Below are 10,547 nucleotides of genomic sequence, written 5' to 3'. Positions count from 1 at the left end.
CCTTGCATATTATAAAAAAAAAACATTATTTTAGATCATAAAACACAGTAATTAAATATCCTATCTAGTTATTTCTTCTTCCAAGCGGGCGTTGACCTCATAACAGGCAAACATTTTTAGTTCAGCCCAGCCTTAAGAGCAAGGTGTTTCAGAGTCTCAAGCAAAAAGGCGGGTAATTTGAAAATTAACTATTCATATTATAAACAAAAAGTTATTCAATTAAAAATTACACGTTTTATGTGTTCGTCGACATGTAATTTCGTTGAATATTACAATGGAAATTATAGTATTTAGGTTTGTTGGAATTAATAGCCCAATTTGACGCTTTTATGTCTCAACATATTCAAAGTCATGCTAATAAAGGAAACGGACATACGTTATATTTATTAAAAGCAACTTGTGAGGAATTTAGTAATCTAATTGCATCAAGCATACTGGATCAACTGATTTGCGAAATTAAGAGATGTCAATACTATTCAGTTTCATTGGATTTTAGTCCAGATATATCGCATATAGACCAACTGACTGTGATAGTACGCTATGTTCTGCCATCTGGCCCAGTGGAAAGATTTGTTAAGTTCTTGGACATGGAAGGTCATACTGCTGAACAACTCGCTCAAAGTTTACTAGAATTCTGGAGTGAGAGTGGCGTTAATATCAAAGATTGTCGTGGGCAAAGCTACGATAATGCCAGTAACATGAGAAAATAAATAAGTATGCAGAATACATTCCCTGTCTTGCACATTCATTAAATTTGGTTGCTACAGTCTGTCAAGTAAGAGCGTGGTCGTTAAATTATAAAAAAAAAAATATTTTATGAAACATTCATATTAGAGCGAAATCTTTCATTAACTGTCGGTAAAGTCGACCACGCTCTTACTTGACAGACTGTAAGTGCGCTGCAGACTGCTGTACAGAAGCATTACTTTTCTTCGATTTTATTGAAAACCTCTTCACACTTTTTCCGCTTCTACCTATCGATGGGGTCATCTGACGAACGCATTTAAAGTTTCTACTTCAAAAAGCCCAAACTGATGCTACCAATGCACTTTTATGTGATTTTGTCACTATTAAGCAAGTATTGGAAGACATTTTCAATAACGTGGAACAAAAAGCGGAGTGCCGTAACGTATGAAAGCATATCATAAAATTACTAGTGTTTTTGAAGTATTTCGACAGCTAAAATCTCTTACAACCGAAGAGATTTTGGAAAAATCCTCTAGTATAGTCAGTGCTTACGAAGATGATTTGGAGCACAGCCTAGGCGGCGAATTAGTGCAGTTCGCAGAGCTGCTGAAAACAGATGTGGCTAAAGCTATTGACAGCAAGAAACAGGAGCCTCTACAACAGCAATATTACAAACTTTTATTAATTATATCATATTTATTTATTTTTCCCAAACTTAAAAGGTAGATAGATGTCTCTAGGGTCAAGCACTGGTCGATTAAATCGTTTTATATCGATCTTGGACACTTGTGTCAACATTAACCCAACAAAATATTTGTAGAGATCTGGTTGCATCCCAACTTATTCTCATCTGAAAATGTCACTTTTTGAGCCGAATTCTCGACATTTGCGGGAAATTTTGCTTTTCTTTTTTAGTTCCAAGAAAAGTGCAGCTAAAGCTCATCGAATGCTTTTGGATACGTACGGTGAGGCTGTCCTAAGTGAAAGAACATGTCTCGAATGGTTTCAACGTTTTAAGAATGGTGATTATGAAGTCGACGACCGGCATGGTGGTGGAAGGGAGAAGATTTTCAAAGATGTTGAATTGGAAGCATTACTCGACCAAGATGCGTTTCAAGTCCAAAAGAAATTGGACTGGGCATGCCTCCACGTCGACGGCAAAACCGTACATTCACGGCGCCAAGGTCATGCTCCGTATTTGGTGGGACCAGCTGGGGATGATATATTATGAACTGCTAAAGCCAAGTGAATTCATCACAGGAATCGATACCGAACGCAATTGATGCGTTTGAGCCGAGCACTAAAAGAAAAACGCCCACAGTACGAGGAAGGACACGATAAAGTCATTCTCCAGCATGAGAATGCTCGGCCTCACGTCGCAAAGGTGGTCAAAAAATATTTGGAGACGCTGAAATGGGAGATCTTACCCCACCCGCCGTATTCTCCAGACGTTGCTCCATCTGACTACCACTTGTTCCGATCGGTGCCACACAGTCTAGTGAAGAAGTCAAAAATTGGATTGATACTTGGATCGACACGAAAGATGCTGAGTTCTTTCGTCACGGAGTATGCATGCTGCCAGAAAGATGGTCAAAAGTAGTAGCTAGCGACGGCCAAAATTTTGAATAACATTTTTGTAACCGTTTTTATATATATTATATAATAAAGCCTTAAATTTACAAAAAAACGGCGGAAGCAAAGTGTATACCAATATTACGAGTATCCGCCGGGGGAAGCAGAGGAAGAGGAAGATCTCCTCTCCGGTGGAAAAACCAGGTGGAGAAGTGTTTAAATTTGGTGTTCACAAAACTTCAAGTATGTGGCTGATCTGTGAAATAGCATGTTAGTAACAGATGGTTAAGTCCGTGTATTTATGGTAACAAGGGTGTTGCTAACATTTCCTGTGTCGGTAGCTAGTGGATAGCGCAGTTTCTCTAAATTGAAAATTATTAAAAACCACTTGAGCCTTACAATGTGTCAAGAACGACTGGAAATAAAAAATAAGAAATCATTAATCCGATTCAACATATTTTTAACAAAAAGGCATACTATTACATATTAGAAAAGGATCCTCTCCGACTTTCTATAATATATCGCACAAATTGGCTGACATTTTCGATAAAAAGTTCGGAACTTTGATAAACATATTCGGTAACTGAGGATTTAAAGAGTCTAGGCCCGATTTGGACAATTTTTGGTTTGGTGCTTGATTTGCATTATGAAAAGTGAATGAATCAGATGGAAGTTAAAATTGAGTTATTTCGCACTGAAATATAGAAATACAAAGGTAACATAAATGTGTACCAAATGTGGTCGAAATTGGTCAAGTAGGTTTTAAGATACTGATAATTACCGAAATGTGGTCGGTGCCACCCCCATCTATTATGTTTCATCGCGGCTGGTCTGATGACACCCATCTACTAACTCGTCCTCACTTTTTTGCCAAGGAACACGTGTAGTTATCGCTTGAACAGATGGGCGGACAGACAGTCACTCGGAATTCAACCCGTATCTTCATCCCGTTTATATATGTTTGTATGCATATAACCCCATATCTACTCGATTATTTTTGTGTGAGACAACCAACCGTTAGGTGAACAGAACTCATACACTCTGTCGCAACATGCTGCAAGAGATGTTTTCATGAAATGACCTGAATTATTGTCAGAAATTACGAATATTGTTTGTTATACGTAAGACAAAATATGCTTAGGAGGTGTAAAGAATTTGGCATTTGCCTAGGGCGGTAAATTGTCTCGGTCTTGTACTGCATCTTTTTCTGATAACAATTTAGCCCAGTGCTAAAAACAAATTAAGTCGGTTCAGTACTCCTAATTATCCCCATATACTTTCCGGAAGGCTTTACACAGTATATGGTATATTAATCCAAATAAAAAATATTTCAGTAAAATTAAGTGTATCATCTGTGTTATAGAATTGTCGAAACCCCTTTGAAATAAGAATAAAAAGCGGACGATATCTATATTTAAAATATTTAGTAACGTTAATATTATTCTTTAATCGAATATTTTGTACTTTCGCAACTTGCAAAGATCAGTGGGTGTTGCAAAACTTTATATCTGGTCATTGCTCTGCTCGTCATCTTTTCGCATTGCTCTTTTGCCAAAAAAAAAATAAAATACAAAGACATCGAGTTGAACTCGTACAAGAGAGCATGTGAATACCTCTAAGGCTAAATTTAATATACAGAGTTTATGTGGAAAAAAGTTCGGTATTCACTATATTAGGAATATGAAGTTTGGAACAATTTAATTCATATTCAGTGCATTTTGACTAACCTTTTCGGTTCAAAGCCAAGTGGAAAGTCATTATATTGGGGCTAAAAGAACTAATGACCCGAATTAACCCATTTTCTACACATCATCACCAAATTAAAGGGATGTAACTTAATTTGAGGCGTAGTAGGCAAAATGCAAGAGAAATCGAGTTCCATACATAATGGCATCGAATGTACTTTCACAGGAATTAGGAATTTCATTGAAATCCCCAACTCTTTTTGTTTTATTGAAAAGCTCTTGTTGAAAATTTTCTGATAAAGTTAAGGCCACTAAGCTCAAATTACGGTAGTAAATTTTAATAATTTCGATTCACTCTTGAGTCGTATATCTTTCCATGATGAAATGGCAAACCTTACTGAAAAAAATGTTAAAAGACCGGGAAAAAATGTGGCGTCATTTGCTGTCCCTATCGGTCTACTTTTGTAGTGTTCCTATTGAAATATCCGGTATGACGACTTGTTAATAAGATATTACTGGTGCGGACAATCTTTACGAGTAAAGTAATTCTCAAAAGTGGGTCTCTTCTGTTAAAATTTCGTGGCCTGCCGGTTTGTAATGACTTGCGTAATGTTTTTTGAATTCACAAACTTTGAATTTCTATGTATTATTACAAATTTGTCGAATTTGGAAGAATCTAGGTTGCTAAATATTACATTTCAGTTTTACCTTCTAACGCTTAAGCATCCCTCAAGCTCACATCATAATAATATTAACTCATCCTTATGATGTGTGTAGGTATATATTTGGTACATTTTAATAGCCTAATTACGAAATAACTTCGCTATTTGCTGCTATTTATTTATGCGTAAGTACATACACATTCAAAGCAGACACTTCGGCGAGATTTTTACAAATTACAAATGAAAAGTTTCCTTGCTAAGAAGCGCAAAGCACAGAAATGGCGGCCGTGACGGCAGCTAAAACGCAACGCACACATGTGAATACCTAACTGTTTGAATGGTGGTACATAGAGTTTTAGTATGGGGTGTAATTGCAAACAAGGGAATTGCCTAATTGCCTCAAGTAAGTGCTTCGTCGCATTCGGCGCGTAAAACGAACAACGGCGAGTTGCCATGCTGCAAAAAAGTAGGTACGGGTAATTGTAGGAACTTGTTCTTAACTTGCATATGTATGCCTATACTTCTTTACTTTTCTTTTGACTTGATAAGTACACATTTCCTAATTAAAGAATCATATTCAAGTAATCCAATTAAAACTCGAATGATAACTAAGGGTATTGAGAGCATCGCTTTGTAAAACCTAAAACAAATCCATATATCATATATAAACTTGATTTAAATTGAATTGGTATATATGTTCTTTGGCATTCTGGAGTGTTTGTTTTTGCACATTTACCAAATCGGAACACTGCCACTCCCACAATAAACCGTTAATAGAAAAATGCTTTAACTAAGCCAACAACTAAGATTCAAGTGTGACATTTGGTACAGGGCATCAAAATAGAGTTGGATCTGTAGTTGAAATTAAAAAAAAAACGGGTGTGGCCTAATTAGTTTAATATTTATATCTCAGAAATCACTAAAGCAACATCAACGAAACAAGCTAAAACAAGTTGAAATCGGATGATGAACACGTTTAATTCCCATATAGTCATGATTTAAAACTAGTAAAGTGCAATAAGTTACTAAATAAATACGTCATAAGCATTAAGTTTCACTGCCAAAGGACTGCATAGACATAAATATGTAAATAATTTGAACTTCCTGTTGACTATATAGAGTTTATTTAAACAAAAAACGTTTGGAGCATATTCTTTGAATAGCAACAATTATCTCGCTTGCGGCAGAATGATTTCCATTGCCTTCAACAATTCATTACAGTTAATATTGAGAGCTCAAGAAACTCAAAATTAGGTTTTCAAAAGTTTAAGAGAGCATTTATTCTTATACTTTATTGGCGAAGAGGTAAGAAGGTAAGAACAGCGCGCCAGTCGTTCTTTTCTTTCACTGTTTGGCTTCACCTGGTTTTTCCAATGGAGTTAAGGTCTTCCTCGTTCTCTGTTTCCCCCGGCGGGCTGGACTGTTTTTATCCATCCTTGTGTTTGTTAACGTGCTTCTGTTTACTGCACAGAGGCGGGTGCATATCTTTGCTACAATAATGTAGTGGTCCGGGTCAATGTTAGGTCCTCGGAGCATGCGCATGTCATAGACACTAGTTCATCGCACTTCTTGGACGGCGGTGATATCAGCCATTACTCTCGCGAGGACATCATTTATTTATCTCATAGATAAGGAATATGTTGAAATAAAAGTCAGAATAATTTCAAAGGATAGAAGAAGAAAAAATCTTTGGATTGGTGGAGAATAGTATACAATATAATTATAAATTTCCATCTAATGCATATGTATATCTGCTAAGCAAATGGCGCAAAAACTTTAGATTTCGAATACACACTGCATGGGCTGCATTTAATGCTTTTGGCTTTTGCCAACTACCATAGGTATCCTCGCCTTGAAACCAGTAATTTGAGAACGATGGCACAAAATATCATGTTAAGTTTAAGATTAGCACTCTAAATTAGAATAGAGACAGTTGTTTTACAGTGCGATCTCTCCGTCAGGCCAAAGGTTTATGAGCCCATATAGTATAACTGATACAAGGTGTGTTCCAAAGTAAAAAGGGCAAATTGCCTGCAACCAAAAATTGCTCAGAATCCAACATTCGAAGGACGATTATTTGACCAAAAATCACATTTTAACCATTAACCACTCGCCACATTCACCTGATACCGTGCGACTTCTTCCTTTTCGGAAAAATGCATTTGCCTTTTAATTTCGAGGGGCACCCCCTTTTCTTCTTCTTCTTTGCTGCCGTAGACACCGCTTACGCGATTATAGCCGCATTAATAACAGCGCGCCAGTCGTTTCTTCTCTTCGCTACGTGGAGGCAATTGGATATTCCAAGCGAAGCCAGGTCCTTCTCCACTTGGTCCTTCCAATGAAGTGGAGGTTTTCTTCTTCCTCTGCTTCCCCCGGCGGGTACTGCGCCGAATACTTTTAGAGCTGGAGTGTTTTCGTCCATTCGGACAACATGACCTAGCCAGCGTAGCTGCTGTCACTGAACTATGTCAATATTGCCATATATCTCATAAGCTCATCGTTCCATCGCATGCGATATTCGCCGTGGTCAACGCGCAAAGGACCATAAATCTTTCGCAGAACCTTTCTCTCGAAAACTCGCAACGTCGACTTATCACCCACTTTTAGCAAAAAATAATAATTTCCTACTTGAAGGATAGAAATTTGCAGATCTATATTATAAAAAAAAATTACTACAGGAAAAGTCTATGGAACCTTTTTATAGTTTTAATTATCATTATTATAATTACATTAAATTATTTTTATAAATGTGTAATCTGATAGCTTTTTCTATTTAATTTTCTTCAAAAGTAAGGCACACAAAATTCAAAATGATCAATCAAATTATTTTATTTGGGCGAAGGCAACTTCAAAAGAAATACCGATTCCGAATAATATTTTTTTGAAAGTAAAAGGCGCCTAATCGCTTGTATCCAGGTGAATAACAAAACAAAGAACTACAACCTTTTAGAATTCTTGTGTGGTGCAGATTATTAATCAAGAGGGTGCTGCTGATGAATGGAGAACAGTTGTTGAGAAACTGCACAGCAATAAAGAACAAACACAATAAATGCTCTCATGAGCTTGTGTGGTAAGGTAGTACGTTTCTACAAATGTAATTGCGTTGATTTAGAACCTAGAGCAATGACGAAAATACTATTCGTGGACAAAAGCCTCAAAGAAAAAAGAATGCAGACAATTTGGCGGATTCAGAGCGCTATTGAACTGTATAGATATGTCTCCATGTGCGTGTGTGCTACCATTGTGATACACTGGCAAAAGTAAAAATGTTTAGCAAAATATTTACCGCTAACGCACACTCCAAACAAAAGGTAATGAGGCCGAAGTAGCAACAAGCCACGTACAAAATCATCACATACCAGAAGGAGCGAGCGTAGGTGCAAACCCTTCGACCCGTTTAAAGGTACAGTGACTCATGCGAGGGATATGTGTACTCTTACGCTAATCTGTGTCTATTAATGCGGCTAATCGGCTCACGACTGATTCCCACATAGTATACGTGTTCATATTGTATATACGTGCTTGTATATGCATACGAGTGCTCGAACATACAAGTACATACATTCAGATATTGTTTGGCAAAATCCATACATGTTGCAGTTGATAGCCGTTCCTTTGTAATTGGAACAAAAGTCTCGAAACCGCGTTAAAGGAACAAAGCGTGCTGCGATTTGCTCTTAGCCGTTCAATACATGAAATGTATTCATACTCGTACAATATACATAAATATAAAGTACTGTTGCATTTCGTTCAATATTTTGTTTGCATACGGCCATTGTTTTGCATATTTAAGTTAGTTTAAGGGATTTTGTTGGCAAAACATCTGACATTCATACAGCTGAGGAGTTTCGAATGGCTATAATAATTATCTTAGAGTAGGCACAAATAATTTTGTATGCTGGAGCTACATATACATTCACATACATGCTGTTGGATGTATGTATCATTACATGTATATTAATGGAGATGGTAGAGTTTATTAAGTTTTTATTTCGGTATCGGTGTATTATATGCACAACTTGTTGGGACAAGTAGTTACATATACATGTGTATATATAACCGTGTAGTTTTGGGGCAGATTTTTGGTCCAGAACGATAAATAAAAAACACAACTACAAGGGTTTTTCGAAATTCGAAAAATTATTTGGAAAATATTTATTTTCTCTACAGCGAAATAACAGGTAGATGCAATAAAAAATAGCTTTTAATAGTCTTCAGTTGTTTATTGGTATGGTTTTGTTGCATTTTCCGAGAAAGTTTACCGTAGTAAAGCATATATTTTTTATGCCAATAGAAAGTAGAGACTTTCACAAACATTAAATCCTTAAACAAAAATCGGGTTCTAACGAGTTTCCTAAAGAGATGATATTATTTCTAAGTGTCGTTTCGGACATTTCGAATAAACAAGAAAAAAGTTTACATATTTACGATATTTGTTTACACGTTGTACATTTACCATCAAAATAATCGTTCATCTTTTCGCACGCTTTTGCCATCATATGCACGTAATAATCGTCCACCTGTGCTCGCTATCCGTCGAATTATTCAAAACCTCGAACGTACTTTTTTTTCTAAATAATGTTCAAGTACCAATAAGACAAAGAACCATTCGAAGTAATGAATATATTTCTGCCGTTTAGGCAAATGTTGCTGAATACCGATATTTGTCGATGTCAGGACGTTCTCAAGAATTGGGACTCTCTCAAACCTGGTGGATTTTGAAAAAGGATTTGGTCTTGCATCCGTATAAAATTATTCTCACTCAAGATCTGATGCCATTCGACTATCGAATTCGTCGTGAATTTGCTGATTTTGCCTTGGAACAACTTGAAAACGATAACGATTTTTTAAGAAAATCATGTTCTTCGATGAGTCTCACTTTCATCTGAGTAGTACAGAAAATAAACAAAACTATCGAGACATTACATTCACATACAAGGTGTGTTCCAAAGTAAACAGGACTTTTTGAATCTAGCGCCCCTTGATCTATATGTCAACTGGTGCGTCCAGTAGGAATTTCATGACTTTCATTGATTGGAAGTGAAGTCATTTCGTTCTAAGTGTCAGTGTGTTTGTGTTATCGGTGCGAAAATGAGCTTCAATCAAAGAGCCAACATTAAATTTTTTTTTAATATTGGCAAAACCTTTACCGAAACGTTTCCATTGATGAAACAAGTTTTGGCGATGATTGCCTATCCCGTAGCAGAGTGTACGAGTGGTTTCAACGTTTTCAAAGTGATCTGACACATAAATCCGTGATTACCAGAAATTCCATCGAAACTGTGCGTGAATTTACAAAAATCAGCCGAAATCATCATTGAAATTCATGGAAATAGAATTAAACATCTCCAAAACATCGATTTATCGCATCTTGACCGAAAATTTGGGCTTACGAAAGGTTTGTTCCGCACAAATTGACTGAAGACCAAAGATTACTCAGAATTCAACATTCTTGTGACCAATTATTTGACCAAAAATCACATTTTAACCACTCCCAGTATTCACCTGATATGCCACCGTGCGACTTCTTCCTTTTTGGAAAAATTTATTTGCCCATAAAAGGAAAGCGTTATGCAGACGTAGAGGTCATTCAAAAGGCTTGCACCGGCATGCTGTCGGCCGTACCGGCCAACGAGCTAAAACACTTGTTTGACATGCTTTTAGACCGTGCAAAAGTTGTATTGAAACAAAAGGAGACTATTTTGAACAAAGTAAATTGATTTTGCCGAAAAGACCATTTGTTCTGTTTTTTTTTCATTTTATGATGAAGTGGATCTTGGAAACATCTGTTTCCAAAAGGGGTATACGAGCTACCCAGCACGTGCAACCACCGAATTATTGCGAGAAATTGTGATTTAACACAATTAGACTACTTCTTATGGGATTATTTGAAGTCATTGGTTTTAAGTAAGTAACCATACTTCCAGCTTTAGAAGTTAAT

The sequence above is a fragment of the Bactrocera dorsalis genome, chromosome 2 (genome assembly GCF_023373825.1).
Source record: "Bactrocera dorsalis isolate Fly_Bdor chromosome 2, ASM2337382v1, whole genome shotgun sequence".
NCBI lineage: Eukaryota > Metazoa > Arthropoda > Insecta > Diptera > Tephritidae > Bactrocera > Bactrocera dorsalis.
This window is presented reverse-complemented; position numbering follows the sequence as displayed.